This window comes from Pogona vitticeps, chromosome 6 (assembly GCF_051106095.1).
Source record: "Pogona vitticeps strain Pit_001003342236 chromosome 6, PviZW2.1, whole genome shotgun sequence".
NCBI lineage: Eukaryota > Metazoa > Chordata > Lepidosauria > Squamata > Agamidae > Pogona > Pogona vitticeps.
In genome coordinates this window covers 60338819-60360000 of record NC_135788.1, presented here as the reverse complement: position 1 = coordinate 60360000, position 21182 = coordinate 60338819, and the positions used below count along the sequence as shown (strand labels likewise).

Genomic DNA, 21182 nt, shown 5'->3' with positions numbered 1-21182 from the left:
ATTCAGAAAGAAAAAACACTAGGCTGTGATCAATTCACAGTGAGTCAGTTTGAATTTGTTAATCTTAGGGAGAATAGCCTTAGTTTAAACTTATATATTACCTTATTATTATTATTATTATTATTATTATTATTATTATTATTATTATTATTATTATTATTATTATTATTATTATTATTATTATTATTAATTGTCATTGTAAGTATATACACATACAACGAAATTCACAGACACCCAGAGACCAGACACATGCACACACATAAAATTCCCAAACACTCCCCACCCACTAAAAGTCCCCCACTAAAAATACAAACATCTACACCGCAGGCCAAGTAACACAGTCCAACTAATTATTCACTACTGGTGGTCTTTAAGCTCATTATTAATTGCAATTATAGCTCTGGGATAAAAACTATTGAGAAAACGTGTGGTCCGAGTCTTAATTGTTCTATATCTTCTGCCAGAAGGTAACAGTTCAAAAAAGTTATAAGCAGGATGGGAAGAGTCTCTCAGGATGCTATGTGATTTCCTTAGACAGCGGGATGTGAAGATGTCATCCAGGGTTGGTAGCTGGAGCCCGATGATATTATTTTTTTTAAAGGACTTACAAGTCCGAAGCCTCCAAAGCCTCCTGGTGCTCCACCGCCTCCGCCGCAGCTGGGGGCGAGCGAGCAAGCACCCCGCCAGCTCAAGCCTCCCGGCGCTCGGTGACCGCTGCCTCCGATCATGGTGACGGGGGACCCCTAGGAGGTCTCCGATGGCAGCGGGGAAGCTCTCAGGGCTTCCCCATGGCCATCAGAGACCTCCTGGGGGTCCCTTTTCCTAACCATTGGGGTGAAAGAACAGCCTTTTCACCACCAATGGAATGGAACAAAAAAAAAAGGCAGGGGAAATTTGAATTTCCCACTCTTTTCCCCTGCCTTTTTTTCGTTCATAGGTCGAGGCTCCATTCGCAAGTCGAAGTGGATTTTTGCGAACAGAGGCATTCATAGGTCAAATCATTCGCAGGTAAGGACGTTCGTAAGTCGAGGTCCCACTGTATACCTCTATAACCAGATATCAAAAAATAAAATTATGGCAAGAAAATGTAGAAAAGTTTATTGTTGGAAAGGGAAGAAGATAAAATTTTAAAATGGTGTTACATATGGACAAAGGTGAAAAGGAGGGTTAGGGATACCACATTTGCAGAAATATTATCAAGCTTTACAAATAAATCAAATTACTAGATTTATACAGACAGAAGAAATTCAAGAAATCCCTGACTGGGTTGAAATGGGTGGTGGTGGAAAAATGGACATTGTAAATGTGCATATTTATACAGTACTGTGTGAAATGTCTTGATATTGTTCCCAAAGTCCCAATGACTACGGGGACCACTGAAGTGTGTTTTATCCACAAACGAAATACTTCAATTGCCATGTCTCTGTATTTTGTTAGTTTTTCCAGTTCCTTATTTTGAACTCTGGCATCCCCTGGAATTGCAATGTCAATGATCCGGACATTTCTTCATTCTATTACTACCATGTCTGGGGTGCTATGTTCAAGTTGTCTACCAGTTTGGATCGGGAAATCCCACAAGATCTTAACTTCCTCATTTTCTGAAACCTTCTCTACCTCATGTTCCCACAGGTTTTTTTAGAGGCCGGCAAGTTATATTTTTTGCATAAATAATGATGATGATGACGATGATGACGATGACGACGACGATGATAATGATGATGATGATAGAGGAGTGGGGTCACTAGAAATTGGAAAAACGTTCAAGATCTCTCATTGCAATCATTTACAAATAAGCTATGGCATACAATGTTGATGGAAAAAATGACTAATAAAGTTAGAGTACCTAGAGGAGAAATAAGGCACATTCAATTCACTGAAAACTGGAAGCCTTTATTAAAATATGCCAATAAAATAAATCTTGAGACACATGGTTTGGAAAACAATTTGGAGCATTTGGTTGATATTTCTTTAAGATGAGACTGGGAATGGTGTAAATGTGATTTTGAGAAATGTTGGGAATAGCAATTGGTCAACAGTTAAATTATATAACAAGTAAGATGACAGTTTACTATGTTACTATGTTAAGCTTTATATTTATTACCTGTAACATGATGGATTGACTTTTCTTTAGAAATAAAAAAGCGATTACAAAAAAGAGCAGGTGCGAGTCAGTGAAGTCTAACAAGATTTGCCAGGCATTCATTCATCAGTTCCTTCTACAGCTGGTCCAGGTGCATGAGAAGTAGTGAAATGTAACCAAGTGGGATAAACTATGGAAAATCTATGTTAGAATTTGCTCCATCTGGTCAATTGCTGACCCTTACAAGGCAACTCCCCAGGCAACTGACTACAGTAGCACCTTGCAAGGGTGCTATAAATACTTTCTATTTACTGACTAGAATATAGAACATTTTTTCTAGGATGTATTTTTCCTGAAACAAATTACTCAAGACAAGCTACAAAAAATAAGAATAATAAACTATCGTTAAATGAATTCTTCTAAAATCACACTGAAACCTAAGAGGTCAGCTTCTCACTTGCTGACACTCTCAAAGTTTGAAAGGCCAGAAATTTTGTCTACCAGAATAAGTAAGTTCATTTGTTTTCTTTAGCTGTAAAGACTGAACCCTTCCCTCTCACATGCTACACCCGATTGCAGTATATTTTTAAAACAGCTGGGTATTCCTCTCTCTCCTTTTCTCTCTCTTATACACACACACGCATGCACACATTACACACGTATGTAGGTATGCATACACACAGTATAACGAATGTAGTCCTCTAACTGTTGCACCCAGAGTTCTTCAGATTATTGCTTTTTTTAAAAAAATTAACACATAACATGTCAGTCAGCAAAATGCAGTTTTGGGAATAATTATAGAAGAGGGACTGTGTATACACTTTGCAGGCAAAAGATCCCAGGCTCCATCTTTACATTCCACTATACCTTCCAATTTCCAGGAAAACACATACAAAAGAGTGTAGTGACTATAATACCACTGCACAAATTTATCATGCAAGTTAAGTAATATTCAAGTTCTGCAACAAAATCTTTTACCATATATGGAGTAAAAAATGCCTCGTATTCAAGCTGGATTCAGAAAATGAAGAGACTAAAGATCATGTTGCAAATATATGTTGGCTACTAAAGCATACCAACAAATTTTGGAGAAAAGTTTGTGCTTTATAGATTATTACAAAGCCTATAAATGTAAGGCTGATGAAAAGCTATAGATAGTTCTAAAAGAAATAATTATGTTTCAACATTTCATTCTGTTAGTACATAACCTATAATCTGGACATGAAGCTACTGTTAAAGGAGAATATCAACAAACGAAATAGTTTCAAATAGGTGAAGCCAATAAATGGTGTACTGTATTTTATCTCCCTACAGTTGGCTTGATAGTTCAGTGGTTTAGGTATCTGGCCAAAGATTGGAAGTTCAATTCACCACTGGACCTCCTGCATGCAGAGACAGGTGGTGCGGTCTTGGGCAAACTGCACAGTCCCAAGGTGCCCACAGAAGAAGGAATGGTAACCACGTCTGAGTAGTCTTTACCTGGAAAACTCTGAAAGGGTCTCTGTGACATGCCCCTTGGGTGTCTCTGGATTATTTCACTAATCTAAGTCCCACGCCACATTGCTTTTTTCAAATACAGTACAAATCTTGAGTTTCACTTACATCGATTCCTAAAAGACATTAAAGCTTTCAGTAGTTGCGTAATAAAATATTCCATACTTAAGTCTCTCTAATGCTCTTAACTGCTTTTCAACTCCCCAAATACTATCTGCTCCTCCTATGAGCTTCACCCCTCCCTTTATGTTCCATTGGCTCTGCCTCCCAACAACCCTTATTGGTACATAACGATACACTCATACATATGCATAGGCAGGGTGATCGCTACAGTCACCATTGTTCACTATGTATGCAGAACCTGTCATGCAGGAAGCTAGATTAGATTCATCTTAATGAGGAATGAAGAAAAAATAGCTGTACTTTAAAATATGCAGATGATACCGTAATAGTGGCAGAAAGCAAAAAATGAATTGAAAAGAAAATGCATGATCTCTCCTTTATCTCAGGTGGTGGAATTAAGGAATTTTCTGGAAAATTTAAAACCTTAAAGAACATATTAAAAAGTAAAGAGATAAGTAGATTAAAATATCGGACAGAAAAGATAAGAGATAAAGATGACATTAAAAAGGTACTCGGAGGAGAGGGGATTTCATGGTTAAATTCAATTCAATTAGAAAGGTGGACAAGTGAATGGTAAATTAAAGAAGGGAAAGGTAGAAAAATGACAAAATTTGAAGAGATCATAGAAAAAAGATTGAAATCAGAGGAAAAGACAGAAAGAAAAGGAACTGTAAGCCAAATATATAAATTATTAATGCAAGTTGAACAAGGTATAAAAGGATTAAAAATGCAATGGCAAAATGATTTGGATAAAGAAGTAATAGGTGAAGAATGAGATAAAATATGGGATCAGAGAATTATGAAGAACATGTCAGTAAGGATAAAAGAAAATTGTTATAAAGTAATATGGAGGTGGTATTTAATGCCGGTCAAAATGAATATAATGGATAAAAGTGTGCCAACATTATGTTGGAGGTGTAAAAAAGAGAAGGGGACGTATTTACATATGTGGTGATTATGTGAAACAAGAAAGAAAGAATGGAATTTAATCTTTAAAGAAATATCTGAAATAATTGGATTGAATATTCAAATGTCTCTGTTAATGGCCTTACTGAATGTGATTAAGAAAGATCAATTGTTGAAAGAAAATAAGGATTTGATAGTAATAATGATTATGGCTGCAAGGTTAATTTTTGCAAGAAATTGGAGAAATGATAATCAATTTACCGTATTTTTCGCTCCATAAGATGCACTTCCCCCCCCAAATAGTGGGGGATAAAGTACGTGCGTCTTATGGAATGAATACAATAAAAAAGGGGTTCAACCACCACCACCCAGAAGCCTCCCACTGCCATGCTGGGAGGCCTCTGAACTAGCACCAGAGACTGCTTGCTATTTGGACCTCACCATTCTGCACTGCTGGCTTTCCAGGATCTGCTTCCTGGAGCCCACCTGGAAAACCAGCAAGGCCAACAGGCCTATGGCAGCAGGCAGTGAAAACAGCCAAGGACCAAAGGGGAAAGAGTGATTCTAGAAAGACCAAGGGAAACCACAAACGCAGTCCCCCACTTAGGCATTTGATTTTCCCACATTTGGGGAAATCACAGGGGTCAGCACATCCAAAGTGCAATAGATGAGCCTCACCCTGGGAAAACAACTTTGATGATCATGGTATCTCCCCTGCCAGGTATGAGTTGGAATGGCCCCTGAACCTCCTGCCCCTTTCTGTGCCCTGACCCCAAAGGCATGGTGACCCCCCCCCGCTGCACCTCCTGATCAGAACAGGGCTGCACAGCCCCAGTCCCGAAAGAGGCCAAGAGAGCTACTCAGTGTTTTGGGGTGCCCCACAGGACCCCCATCAGGGGCTGGATGTTCCTCCCACAATCCTCCAGTGCACAGATATTAGCATACCTAATATGCAGGGAAGGCAGGGAAAGCGGGGAAATTCAAACTTTCAGTTAGTGAAGAGGCTGCTTGTCTGCTTCCTTGCTAGTCCAAGCAGTTAGAGAGCTGGGAGAGAGACCTGAGACTGCCTGGTATTGTCATTTTAAAATGTAAAATTTAGTTTAAAAGCTGTTTGTTTGGTGTTAGTGCTTGGGTGAAAAGGTGTTCCATTTGAGTTGAAACCTGCTTGTGTAGAAACATGCATACCAATACTTGCTTTAAAAGCTGCCTGGGAAGCCATTCAGACCAGCGCCGATCAGCTGTTAGGTGGGGAAAGGGGAGGGGAAAGGAGCAGGAGCAGGAGCGGAGAAGAGCACAAAATGGCTGCCATCTGTTTGGGGCTCTTTTTTGGCTGTTCTGGGTTCTACCAAGGCACTGTGAAGAGCCAGGCTCAGTATACAGTACCTGGTAAGTGTCTTTCTTTTAAGTTTTTTAAAGTTTCTGACCTTCCCCCCCCATAAAAATGCATTAATTAATTTTCAATGCATTTCTATGGGAAATTTGGATTCAACTTGAAAACGTTTCAACTAGTTCTGGGCATCTAATAGACAATGTATTTCCAAAGGGTGTTGCAGCAAGAAAACTAACTGTCCCTCGTGACTTCTAACTGGATTACAGTACTTGCTTCCTGATTTCAGCTACTATAGTTTGTATTCAGTTTTTTGGCTCGTCAAGAACATTGTTCATAGCTTTGTGTGGCCTGATCTGTTGTGCCTTGCATGCTATAAACGTTCAATTATGTCAGAAAATGGAGATTTGATCTTATGCTGAGCATGTTCTACTGCTGGTGAATGGGATCAGGTTAAGCTTTGTGTTGCTGTTCTTTTGCATAACCTAAAGTAAATAAGGAAAACCAGCTGTTAAATAGTTTAATTCCACTATTTATCCTCCACACAACTAAAAGGGACCTCTCAATGCAGTGCCAAATCAGACAAACCATTTCTAACTTAATATAGGCTTGAGCTGTAGCTGGGCAGAGTTGCACAACAATCTCATCTGTCATTGAGACATTTCTATAAGCATGGGGGGGAGGTGGATGAAAGCAAATATAGAATATAGGTAGAGTGGTCTTATCACTGGCTGATAATGGTCTATATGTACTTGAATTAAATTTATGGTACATAAACTAGAGAAAACAAAGCTTTAAGTCTCTCCATTTGTTAATGACAGTGGTAATGGTTCTTAATGCCACTGTTGACAGCTGTTCACTTTACATGGTTCAAATGTTATTCTGTTATAGTTTATTAAATATTTTATTACACTATTTGGTTCAGAATATATTTTCCCTGTTTTCCTCCTCTAAAAATTATGTGCGTCTTAAGGTCAGGTGCGTCTTATGGAGCAAAAAATACGGTAACTTAGAGGAATGGTATGGAGAATTATGGGACATGACAATTAATGATAAACTGACATGTGATATGAAAATAAGAGACAAATTGAAAAATAATGATTTTAAGAAAATATGGAATGTATTTTTGGAACATGTATTTCAGAGAGGGAAGAGGTATACACCGAGGGAAGAAACAATGAAATTTTGGTGTGAAAATGGATTGAATGAAGTGTAATGCTAGTCCTGAAGGTGATGGGAGCACATGTGTAATTGTATTTTATTGTTTTGTGTTGTTTGTTATAGTTTTTTGTGTCGTAGTAGGTTTATTTTTATTTTAAAAAAAGAAAATGCATGGTGAAAGAATAAAGTGCAAAAGCAGGTCTGCAGCTGAACATGAAAATGACAAAAATCATGACTACAGAAGAACTACGTAACTTTAACGTTGCCAAAATAAACTGAAATCATTATAGCTTTTGTACACCTTGGGTCAATCATTAATCTATATAGAGACGGCAAGCCAAGAAACTGGGAGAAGAATGAGACTTAGCAGGCAGTTGTGAAGGAACAAGAAAAGATCATCAAGTACAAGGAAGTGTCATTGCAGACCAAGGCAAATACTGTCTGTACTTTAGTTTTCCTGATCGCTAAGCACAGATGTGAAAGCTGGACAATGAAGTACACGGACAGTAGTCAATGCAGATTTGATCTGTTTTTCCCGAACAGTGCTGTTGTGACCAGAATGTCACTCAGTAGTGAAAGCAGATGGAAAGAAATCCTGATTAAGTATAGTTTAACTGCAGCATGCAGCTGGAATCTATTTAACAGAGAATATCTGTGCTCTGGCCTCAGAGACTCCTGCTCAATTCTCAATGACCAGTTCCCTTTGGTTATTTATTCATACATTTCTCCAACCCTAGATGCACTCTGACATACAGAAAGATCTGAGTTCAGTTGTTTAGAACATTGTACATTATGCCTAGGGGTAATAACTGACACAAGACTGTACAGTTTGAGAGGAACTTGAGAAATTCATCAGAATATTCTACAAACAATCTGGGGCACTGGGAGAAATTGCAAATTATCAGCTAGTAGGATCTGTTAATATTACAAAGGCAACTAAAACAAGGTAATTCTTTTGTACCTATTTTTATAAGGAAAATACATTAAGGGATCAAACTCATGCTGAAAAAGAATATACAGAAATTACAATACTGTAGATCACATTAAAATAATTGAAACGAGCCTGCTCATGATTACTAAGACTTGATAGAGATCTTGTAGCACAGTGTTAAATAAAATAGATCATAACCACATCACTTGACTTGCTCAGTCTGGAATTTGTTTTTGATAACCAACTAGCAACATCTCAAAAACAGTATTAAGCATCTACTCCATATTAAAGTAGAATTCATTTACTGTATGATATGCTATGTGTATCGCTGCTGGGATTATTTTCCATCTTAGATAACAAACAGTGTTATTTTTCTATTACTAAAATAAGTTACCTGTTTCAAGGGGAGAAAATACATTTAGAGTATAAAAACTAACTGAACTTTTATAGTAAATAAAACCAAGGGGATTTTTGTCAACTGTATAGCTTGCATTCTCCTTTATTAATTTTTTCAGCATTTGTTCTATCGTAGGAGGTTCTGCTCTGAAAAGTTTTGACACAACGAGCGTTTCTCTCCTTCATTCAAATTCTGGAGTGGCTTGTTATATACCTTTTCCCTGAAAATAAAACTTAACCTGAAAATAAGACCTAGTATGATTTTCTTTCAGGATGCTCATAATATAAGCCCTATTCCAAAAATAAGCCCCAGTTAAGTGAAACCCCACCCTCCACCATTGTGCAGCAACCAGAAGAAGATGACATGACTGTATTTGAATAAATATAGGTCACTGTACATGAAAAAATAAATAAAACATCTCCTGAAAATAAGCCCAAATGTGCTTTTTTGTAGCAAAAATTAATATAAGATCCTGTCTTATTTTCAGGGAAACAGTATAGAAGGGATTCCACAGACTATTCCCAGCATGTGTAGGTATGACAAGAACGGCCAGAGCATTTTGTACATGCTCCAGAACATCCAAGCAAACAAGATGTAGGCTCAGAGATGCTGCACTTTGCCTCTTCTTATTCATATTACATCACCAATTTATGCTATTTATTCCAAATTAAAAGCCCAATGTATTTTGGCTTAGCCTTTTCAGCCTTTTCATGCTTCCGGGGAGGCAGGAGATCCGTATCCTCGGCCTAGTTCCGGCAAGCCTGCGGACCGGGGGTTGACAAACCCTCCTCTATATGACTGTTTTAGGGTGAAAATAATATGATAAATTTATTAATTGTACTGTGATGCTTCAGACATGAAAAAAGAAAAAAGCCCCATACTTTCTTTATTAAGAATATGTACTATATATCCACCCCCATACAATGAGACCTCCAAAATGGCCACAAGCTAGGCACAATTTAAAATTATTTATAACATTTAAAACAGGTTAAAATTTGAAAATATAAAGTGATGCAAGCTATTTTGTGTGTAATAAATAAATGTACAGCAATATTTCTTGCACATGGAAAGTAAGACCAGGAAGGGACTTTAGCCTAGCTTTCTTCTTGATGTGTTAGTTTCTAGATGTAGAGAGGCTTTTGCTAGTCCTTCCTTCCTTTCCTTTTTAATGAAAGAACATTTAATTAAGCAGCTTCTTCTTTTGAGTCTGAAATAGCAGAGACTGAAAAGTGATTTTCCCATATATGTATTTTTTGAAATCTGTGCCACTAATATTACTTGAGGATCAACTCCAAGTTTAGCCAAGAACAGTTCAGTAGCATTCTGCATAAAGCATTGTTATGAATCTCCCTAGAAACAACCCTGCATTAACCCAGAGTTTAGAATACTGCTTTCAATTTAGCCTCAACCTGCTTTCAGTATCATTTGAAACTTTCCCAGAGTCTACTTTATTCAAATAACATTGTTATTTATTTTTAAAAGCCTTATCCTAATTGTTAAATCTACATGATAAAGGGATGTTACTCTACCATCATTCTAAATTAAACACAGCATTAATGTAAGAACAACACAAAGAGACTTTCAGTACACAATTCTATCTTCTATTTAATGTGCTAAGGATGACCATTAAACTCCACTTTCCTCTGACATTTGTGACTTATGTGGTAATCTCAAACACATGAAAATAAATTGTTTATTCCACTGCCACCTCCTCCTTCTCCTCCTCTGCAGGTTCTCTATATTTATGGCAGCTGTAACTTTGCTTCCCATAAAGAGCAACAGTGAATGCAATGCAGGTGCAGCAGAGTCAGCATTAACTAATAATAAAAAACAAATTTAATCAGAGAAGGAAGGACAAAGTTATCTGCAAACTTTTAAGAAATCATTCAAAATTAAAACACAAATATATTTCACATTTGTCTCACATTTTCATTAAAAAACCCTCCTACCTCCAAAATCATTCAATTTTATCACTGCATGAGTGTGCAGTGATGCTATTGTGCAGCAGAACAGATCAAAATTCTACCAAGCAATTCTAAACATGGGAGCAGCCTAAATAAAAAGTTTTCTTAGAAGAATAGTGTGACGGACAGGTCAGTAACCACTCCTGTCCATCACAATGGAACCCTGATTCAGGAGCCAATGGCTGTACAGAAAAGGCAGGACTAGGGATATATAAGAGAATGGATGACAGTTAAAGAGCAGTTTGGAGTTAGAGAAGTAGCAGCTAGGGAAGAAGTAGGGATGAGTTAGGGACTGGTGTTAGAGAAAAACAGTTTAGGCAGTTAGGACCAGCCTTGTGTTAGAGAAGAGTAATAGAGAGATAGGAAATAAGAAAAGAAATGAATAAATACTTGAAGTAACATGATTCTATCCAAGCAAATATAAATGTTATAAAAGCACAGTTGCATGAATAAAATAAGACCATCCATGATTTACTTTACATGATTTACTTGTGAACCCTTTAATAAACATTGTTTATTTGAATAACACTGATTGAAGAGTATTTGATATAGTGAGGAATATCTCCTCTGGTGGCAGCGGAAAAGGATTGAAAAATAAATGTCACATCTGAAAGTGAACCTGGGTTGTGTGGAGAAACAAACAGGGGAATGGGTGCGTGACAAATAGAAACAACAGGCTTGCTTTAAAGAAAGTACTGCAGTGGCAGTCCTCCAGAAAGGGACATTTTGCCACATATATCCAAGGTATTAGCATAACATTTTATAAAGCATATTCAAAGTATTTCTCCATTACGAAAACACAAAGCAGTTGTGTTTGTTTCAGACCAGAGAGCTTTCAGAAAACGTTCTCTCTAGATTTCTGAGACCATTCTCTTGTCACAAGTCTTCAAAGAGGAAATCAGCTCCAGGTATGGGACAATCTGAATTTTTGACCTAATCAGCTGACTCTCAGGAGGATAACTTTCAGCTTCTTCCTGGCCAAACAGACAGACATGCTTGGAAAGGAATTCTGAGTGGCTGTAAAAATAATTAAAATATATTTTTAAAAAATATAGAACATATCTCTAAAAGCTCACTCATTTAAGCTGTGAAATTACTGATTTGTTTGTTTGTTTTTTGCTGTGTGGCTGGAAAGGGTCTTAATACCACCACAGCTTTGGTGCCACAGTTTCAGCCATTCTATCTATCTTGTCATTATAAAATTGTCTGGTAATTAAGAAAATTCCAAAGATGTAATGTCCCATCAAGTCACTTTCCATGTGTAGTTACTATGTGAGTAATGATCTCCAAAATGTCACATTGTTAACAGCTCTGCTCAGATCTTGTAAACCAACAACATCATACATTAGGCTGATTTGTGTGCAGTGTATTCATATTTAAACCCCTGCTTCAAAGAGAAGCAAAGAAATTCAATTCTTTAAAAAAAACCCTCTGTTCATGAGTATGGGATATTATGCTTTTGCATGACTAAAGAAAATCAGCAGACTTAAAAGCTTTATTATATAAAGTTTATATCATCCAGTGGCACTAATTTGTAGGGTTTTGCCCCAGGGCAAGGGGTCTCCAAACTACAGCCCACGGGCCACATCTGGCCCACCTTCTTTTTTATTTGCCCAGCAGGCAGGTAGACTGGTGGGCAGGCATACACGTGCCTTCCTTTGGTCCTCCAAAATTTGGAACATATATGTTGTGACCCTCACTCTGAAAAGTTTGGATACCCCTGCCCCAGGGCGTCTAAAATCTACAGGTGAATGTACTGGTAAATATTAGGAAAATACACAGCAATACCTGCCAACCCTATTTTCTTTCCTAAAGGTGCAAAAATAGAAGAGCATGCCACTCTCCTTGGGCATCAAAATGAGAAGTTACAGATCTGCCAAGCTGGTGCTCTGAAATCACCTGATAGCAGCATGATTGTGATTGATTTTATCACTATCCTAACAAGAACTGTCCACAGTTTACTTTCGTCAATTCTACAGATCAAGAAACTAATATCTAACTGGAGTTTTGAGGTTGAGCCTCATAGTACTAATGCAAGTAGTCAACATACAAAATCTGTCCTTACTGGAAAAAAATGTTATATTGCAGTTTGATTTTAAAAAAAAATTAGATAGGGGAAGCGAGACCACGTGCACAGGGGAAGATAGCAGAACAGCCATAAAATACTCATGAAGCCAATATTGTGTCAATCCACTTGAAAATGAAAATTCATATGCTGTATTGCTACTGATAGCTACTTCCGACTAAACTTCCTTGAACACAGTGAATTATATCTGTGAGTAAACATGCATAGGACTGTACTCTCAGAAATCCATTTCATGGTTCTGATGGATATATGGACATTTTAGTGGCAGCATCCTGACCCTAGAATATTCTCCACAAGAATGCTCACCTTATACCAAGTTTTGATGATCTTTTGGTACCACAGAAATATTTCATTTATATCTGCACAGATATTTTCATAGAATCATAGAATAGTAAACTTGGAAGGTCCGAATAGTCAAAGCTATGGTTTTTCCTGTCATGATGTATGGAAGTGAGAGCTGGACCATAAAGAAAGCAGACCGCCGAAGAATTGATGCCTTTTAATTGTGGTGCTGGAGGAGGCTCTTGAGAATCCCCTGGACTGCAAGGAGAACAAACCTATCAGTTCTAAAGGAAATCAACCCTGAATGCTCACTTGAAGGACAGATCCTGAAGCTGAGGCTCCAGTACTTTGGCCATCTCATGAGAAGAAAAGAGTCCTTGGAAAAAACCTTGATGTTAGGAAGGTGTGATGGCAAGAGGAGAAGGGGACGACCGAGGATGAGATGGCTGGACAGTGTCTGCGAAGCAACCAACATGAACCTGACACAACTCCGGGAGGCAGTAGAAGACAGGAGGGCCTGGCGTGCTGTGGTCCATGGGGTCACGAAGAGTCGGACACGACTAAACGACTAAACACACAAACTTGGAAGGGGCCTACAAGGCCATCATCCAACCCCCTGCTCGATGAAGGAATACAAATCAAAGAGTATCTGACAGGTGGTTGTCTACTTTTCTCTTGAATGCCTCCAGTGTTGGAGCACTCACCACCTCTTGAGATAATTGGTTCCATTGTCTTACTGCTCTAGCAGTCAAAATATTTTTCCTGATACAGTGATGCCTCACAAGACAATTTTAATTTGTTCTGTGAAAATTGTTGTCTTGTGAAAAAAAGTCTTGTGAGGTTCCCAATGCATCGTTCTCAAAAAAAAAGTCTTGCGAAGCATTGGTCTAAAAAAAAAGTCTTGCGAAGCATCGGTCTCAAAAAAAAAAAAAGTCTTGCGAAGCACGGTCATAGAAAAAAAGTCTTGTGAGGCACTATAGTGATCACAAAAAACAATCGTCTTGCGGGTTTCTCATCCCACGAGGCAATCATCTAGCGAGGCACCACTGTACAGTGGTGCCTCGCATAACGAGCGCACCGTTTAACGACGAATCCGCATAGCGATCTATTTTTTTAGATCGCTAATGCGATCGCATTGCGATGTTTTAATGGGCAAAACATCGCATTAAGATGATTGGTAAACGTTTCGCTTACCGATCTTCGCATTGCGATGTTTTTTAAACAGCTGATCGGCTGTTCCAAAATGGCCGCCGGGTGCCCAAAATGGTCGCCGCAACCATTTTTGTGCGGTTTCCTCGCTTACCGAGGGCACGAAAATGGCGGCGCTATGGAGGATCTTCGCTGAACAGTGAGTTTGGGCCCCATAGGAACGCATTAAACAAAGTTTAATGCATTCCTATGGGTTTTTCCATTCCGTTTAGCAATGTTTTCACATAGCGATGATTAATCGAGAACGGATTAATGTCGCTATGCGGGGCACCACTGTATTCAATTGAAATCTGGCTTCCTGTAACTTGAGCCCATTGTTGTGTGCCCCACACTCTGAGATGATTGAGAACAGATCCTGCCCCAGCTCTGAATGACAACCTTTCAAGTATTTGAAAAGTGTTATCATATCATCCCCTTCTTCTTTTCTCAAGTCTAAAAATGCCCAGTTCTTTCAGTCTTTCCTCATATGGCCTGATTTCCAGTCCCCTGATAATCCTTGTTGCCCTCCTCTGAACTTGTTCCAATTTTCAGCATCCTTCTTGAAAGGTGGAGTTCAGAAGTGGATACAATACTAGTTAATGCCTAACCAGTGCTGAATGGGGGGGGGGGGGAACTAGCATGTCGTGGAATTTGGAAACTATGCTTCTGTTAATGCAGCCTAAAATAGCATTTGCCTTTTTTGTAACAACATCACACTGTTGGCTCATATTTAGCTTGTGATCTATAACAATCCCAAGATCCTTTTCATAGCCTAATGCCGAGGGAGGCCCGGAAGGAAAAGACAAGAAATCGGGCCTTCTCGGCGGTGGCTCCTCACCTCTGGAATAATCTACCCCCTGATATTCGTGCGGCTCCCTTACTGGGTATTTTTAAAAATCAACTAAAAACATGAACGTTTTGGCAGGCCTTCCCCCCAACCAATTCCTGATCTCCCCTTTTTCTCCTCTCCCCTATTGTCTGTACCATCTTATTGAAATGTCTTCCGTTATGTAAAAATCGTTTTCATATATATTATGTATTCTTTGTTTTAAGCTGCCTAGAGTGGTCTTAACCAACTAGATAGGCGGGATATAAATAAAATAAATAAATAAAATTGTCATATTGGTGAGCCAGGGATCCCCATCTTGTAATTCTGCATTTGGTTTCTTTTTCCGAGGTGCAGGATTTTGCACTTATTCCTGATGAATTTCATTCTGTTGTTTTCAACCCAGTGCTCCAGCCTATCTAGATAATTTTGAATTTTGTTTCTTGTCTTCCAGGGTATTAGCTATTCCACCCATTTTTTTGTCATCTGCAAATTCGACAAGCATTCCCTGCACTCCCTCATCCAAGTCATTAATAAAAATGTTGAAGAGTACCGGACATAGGACTGAGTGTTGGGGTACCCCACTTGTTACCTCCTCCCATTTGGAGAAGGAGTAATTAATCATCACCTTCTGAGTACGACTCTCTAGCCAATTCTATATCCACCTGACACTTGATTCATCCAGCCCACACCTATGCCCATGCCTATGCCCCATAATGTCCTGATGCTAACCAGGACATTATGAGGCACTTTATCAAAAGCTTTGCTAAAGTCAAGATATACAATGTCTACAGCATTCCCTCTGTCCATCAGGGAGGTTATTTGATGAAAAAATGAGATCAGATTAGTCTGGCAGGATTTGTTCTTGACAAATCCATTTAGGCTCCTAGTTATTACTGCATTGTTTTCTATGTGCGTGCATACTGACCGTTTTATAATTTGTTCCAGAATTTTCCCTAGGATTGACATCAGGCTGACTGGCCTGTAGTTTCCAATCCTCTGGCACCTCACTTGTTTCCTATGATTTCAAGAAAATAATTGACAGCATTCATACCATTTTAAGAGCTGCTGCTCAACTGTGCACCCACTTTTTAAGGCTACATCAGGAGTCCTTTAAGATGAAAATGCAGAACACATAAAATAATCCTTAACAAAACAACAATCAAATTTTAATAAAATGCTATATTTAAAGGGTCTAGTGGCTCAAATCTTGTTGATTATTTATACTGGCACAACTGCAGCAGCATAAATCACAGCAATGAACTGCTTCTAATTAATGAGTCGTTGCTTATATTCCTCATTGGGCCCCATGTCACTCAACTGATGCCTGATGAGGAATAAAAAGCAAATCATTAACTAGAAGCAATTTGTTGCTGAGATGTTCTTATGCTGCCATAAATAGCAGTCAGGATTCCAGTGATTCTTAGTTAAAAAGTAGCTTTATACTAATTAACCAGAAAACTAGAGGGCTGAAGCTATAGAGCAGATCACTGGTTACAGGCTTTTTTGTGCATCTTCACATACAAAACACTTACAGAAATGCCTTTAAACTGAAAGTTGAACATTCACAGATTCAAGCTGTGTGTCATGCTCCACTTATTCTGAAAACTCAGGTGCACATGTTGGGTGTATTCTAGATTCAGTATTGAGCTTGGATGGGCAGGTTTTAGCAGAAGGTAGGAACATTTCCACATCTAGAACATACTCTTGAATCTCAAGTACAGTATGGCCTGGGTCCAGGCCATCTGAAGGATAGTATCTCTCCTATAAGCCTCTCCAGCTCTTAAAATTACTAAGTGAAGCCTTTCCTTCTGTCTCTCCCCCAGCACATCTGATGAGGACATGAGAGGCACTCCTTAGTGAATATTCACAGGTTAAAAACAGCCTTCTACATGAGACTAGATTAGCCCTTCCTGTTCTACTTCTACTAAGAGACAATGTTTTATTTAGGCAGATCTTTGGTATTGAAGGAAAAGGACCCCTTAATATTGCATGCATGTTGTATTGGCTGCTGATAATGAAGGGCCTTTTAATGGCAGGAAAGTATTGCACCGGGTGTTGTGTTTTTAATAAGAATTTTTGAAAACGGTTCATTCTGTGGTGTTTTAATGTACAGTGGTGCCTCGCACAATGAGCGCCCCGTTTAACGAAGAATCTGATGCGGATTTTGCGATCGCAAATGCGATCGCATACCGATGTTTCGTATGGGAAAAAATCGCTTTGCGATTTTTCCCCATAGGCCCCCAGTGAGTGCATCGGAGCGGCCGCAGGTGAGGTCTCTCCCGCGGCCGCTCTGAAGCGCCGGCCGGCATTTTCAGGGCGGGCGCGTCGGAGCGGCCGCGGGCGAGGTCTCTCCCGCGGCCGCTCTGAAGCGTCGGCCGGCCAGCATTTTCAGGGCAGGCGCGTCGGAGTGGCCGCGGGCGAGGTCTCTCCCGCGGCTGCTCTGAAGCGCCGGCCGGCCGGCATTTTCAGGGCGGGCGCGTCGAAGCGGCCGCGGGCGAGGTCTCTCCCGTGGCTGCTCTGAAGCGCCGGCCGGCCGGCCGACATTTGCTCCTTGCTTGCAAGGAGGGAGACGATTCCTCCCTGCCTGGCTGGCTTGCTTTTCCAAAGGAGAAGCAAGCCCGCGGCCAGAGAGGAATCGTCTCCCTCCTTGCAAGCAACGTTGAGTCCTCTTCACGCTGGGATGAGCTCATCCCAGCGCGAGGGGGACCCAGCGTTGTTTGCAAGGATTCCCCAGCTTGCTTCTGAAGCCAAAAAGGTAGGGAGAAATGCACTTTCTCCGTGCCTTTTTGGCTTCAGAAGCAAGGGGGGGATCCTTGCAAGCAACAATGGGTCCTCTTCGGGCTGGGATGAGCTCATCCCAGCGCGAGGGGGACCCAGCGTTGTTTGCAAGGATTCCCCGGCTTGCTTCTGAAGCCAAAAAGGTAGGGAGAAAACGCGGGAAGTTCGAACTTCCCGCATTTTCTCACTGCCTTTTTGGCTTCAGATAGCTCTGAAGCCGCCCATTGTGGAGGTGGGGACCCCCAGGGAGGTCTCCCAAGGCTTGCATGCCACCATGGGAGACCTCCCTGGGGGTCCTCGCCGCCATGATCGGTGCCTTCAGAGGTTTCAAAGGGCTTTCCCTGACATTGGAGGAAGTCCTTTGAAAGCTCCAAAGGCAGCGGAGGGCCGGGTGGCTAGAGCAGGCCAGGGCCTTGGCCGCACGCCCCCGGTCACACAGAACCAGCGGAGGGCCAGGCGGCTAGAGCAGGCCGGGGCCCTGGTCGCTCGCCCCCGGCCGTATGGAGCCAGCAGAGCGCCGGGAGGCTTCAGACCAGTAAGTCTTTTTTTAAAATTTTTCTGTGTGGGTTTTGGAGGGTGGGGGTTATGTTTGTGGTTTGTGTCTGTGTGTGTGTGTGTGTGTGTGTGTGTGTGTGTGTGTGTGTGTTTTCGCGCCATTTTCGCCGCGAGCACTCTGGCTGTGTAAAAATGGGGGCTTTGGTCTCCCAAAGGCCCCATTTTCACACAGCTGATCGGCGGTTCCAAAATGGCCGCCGCAACCATTTTTGCTGCCCTCGCTTACCAAGGGCAGCAAAAATGGCGGCGCTATGGAGGAACATCGCAGAACGGTGAGTTTAGGGCCCCATAGGAATGCATTAAACTCAGTTTAATGCGTTTCTATGGGGTTTTCCGTTCCGTTTAGCGATGTTTCCACATAGCAACGATTAATCCGGAACGGATTAGCGTCGCTATGCGGGGCACCACTGTAATGACTTATTCAATAGTGCTTAATATCGTAGTGTTTAAAAAACTTATGTTTTTCAAGTTCATGTTGTGAGCCTCCTTGGGTCTTGCAAGGGAGAGACCTGGAATTATAAACAGTATGTCTGATATCAAACGTGCCTATAAAAACACATGATTTCCCCAAGCTTGTAAAAAGTCTCAGGCTTCTTCTTACTTATGTGTGAAGCTACAAACAATTTTCCTAGCCTTGAACATTCCAGCAGTTTCTGATCTGCTCTTTTCATATGGGTTTCTTGAATGCAAATTACATCAGATTTCTGTTTCTGCAGTTGCAGAAAGATCTTTTTCCATTTTTGAGGTGAATTCAGGCCATTTATGTTGACTTAAAAAATCTTCATTTGTTTTCTAGTCATCTTGTTGATTACTACCTTTCTGTTTTCTCTTCATGATGCCTCTTGGCTCAGCTACTTCCTGTTCTCCTAGCTCTGTGTCTGATTCTGATTGTGATGAGTGATTTGATTTATCTTGGGGTCTTTCTTCTGGTTTCCCTTCCTTTTTTCTCCCTGTATTTTCAGGTTTTTCTCATTTTTTCCCATAAAATTTTGCTCTTTCATTGGTGATGTTATATTATATCGCTGTGCGTCAACTCAAAAAAATAGACCTTCTGGTGTCAGCCATCTACAGTATATGAAATTCCATTTTGTTGAAGTAGCGATGCAAGAGAGGAGTATTGCTTCCATCTTTGCCTCATTTGCCAGGGAATTTGTTTTAAGACATTTATTTTCTTGTCTTCTATTATCGTTTATCTTGTGAGGCTTGTAAAACCTTGTCTCTAATTGATTTCTTCGTAAATCTCACATGAATTTCTTTAGGTAGCTCATTCCTTCTGGTGTATGCTGTGTTCACCCTGAAAGTTGCTTCCAAAAATGATGAAAGTCAGCTGCTTCCATCCCTATTTCTGCAGCCAGGGTTTTACTCATTGGTATCTCTAAGTCCTCCCCTTCCTTTTCTGGCACATTTTGAAATCTGAGCATCTTTGATGCTCTCTCCATCTCTAGCATTATTAATCTGTCGTCATTTTGTTTTTGATCCTTCTGTACTGTCTCTAATGTTTCTTCAGTTTGGTTCTCTCTAGCATCTGTACCTCTCACTTTTTCCTCAATAGCTTTTTTGTTTTGTTTTGTTTTGTTTTCACCTCAGTTATGTGTATTTGGCTTCTGATAGCTCCATTTTCATCTCTTTCATCTGATCCATTATTTGGCTGAGTAAAAAGATGAAAGGTGTGGCTATGTACATAAAGAAAGAACTGGAACCAAAACAAATATTTGCCTCAGAAGATAGTAATGGTGGAAATCCAAAGAGAATCAAATAAAATGCTAATCATTAATATTTACGTGTCAAATGGAAATCAAGAAAAAATTTTAAACAATTGCAGCTAGAACTAACAAATAAAGATTATGACTACTATTGTGTGATAGGAGATTTTAATGCTGTTTTTTACGAAGAACTAGACACAAAATCAGATGAAATAACCAAAAAAAAAAAAAAAAAAAAAAAGAGGAGAGGAACAATCTCAAGAAATTTTCTACAATTGGCAGAAGTAAATATTATAGATGTGTGGAGGACATGCAACCCAAAGACAAGAGACTATACCTTTTATTCTAACATACATAAATCGTGTTCAAGAATTGATACATGTTGGATCTCAACAAGCCTAATGAAAGAACTGGAGCAAATAGACATTTTACCCAACACATTTGTAGACCACAGCCCAATTTCATTACAACTGGGTAGTAACTCAAGAGAATTTCATTGGAAGCTCAATACTTCACATCTTTAAAAAAATGAGGAATTTATTAAGCAAGTAAAAGAAGACATGGATTTCTTCTTCAAACAGAATATGAGGCCAGAAACACCAATGACAATGGTCTGGGAGGCAAGTAAGGCATTTTTTAGAGAAGTAGCCATAAGATTTGCATCAAAACAAAAAACAGAAAGACAGAAAATATAAGATTTTGGAAAATAGATTAGCCTTAGATGAACTACCGCTGAAACAAAACAGAACTGAAAAAGAAGATAAAGTTAGTACAAAACCAGATAAATATATTGCTTATTGAGGAAACAGCAAAGAAGCTTAAATTTGGAAAGCAAATTTTTTTTGAAAATGCAGACAAGCCAGGGAGATGGTTAGCATATAAATTAAGGAAAGATAAAAAGAAAATAATACGAACATTGAAAGACGAAACAGGGACTGAGGAATTTAAACAAGAAGAAATAAAAAAGATTGTTGAGGACTTCTACTGGAATTTGTACAATAGAAAGGAAGTAGACAAAGGAGCTCAGAAAGAATATGTAATGAAATATAATAAAATGAAACTGACTAAAGACCAAATGCAGTCCTTAAATGAGCCCTTAACATATGCAGAAATTATAGAAGTCCTCAAAAAGCAAAAGAATGGGAAATCACCAGGCCCAGATGGTCTGCCAGCAGAAAATTATAAAGAATTAGAAAATGTATTGCTCAAACCGAGGGAACAGAGACTCTGCCCTTGTGGATCTGGTGAGATAGAATCCATTGAGCATATGATGCTCAGATGTAACAGGCATAACAAGATTCGAGGAAAATATATTACACCCCTCTTAAAAGACATGACAAGCCAGTCAGACTCGGACTACTGTAACCAATTGTTAATT

At 39.7% G+C, this 21182-nt stretch overlaps 1 long non-coding RNA gene and 1 pseudogene across 1 annotated transcript in view; one reads left to right on the top strand and one right to left on the bottom strand.

Moving 5' to 3' along the window:
- Positions 1–21182, top strand: part of LOC144583534 (uncharacterized) — a 252631-nt gene that overhangs the window by 114246 nt on the left and 117203 nt on the right. The gene's annotated exons all lie outside the window — the stretch shown is intronic.
- LOC140701491 (U1 spliceosomal RNA) lies at positions 5178–5332 on the bottom strand (annotated as a pseudogene).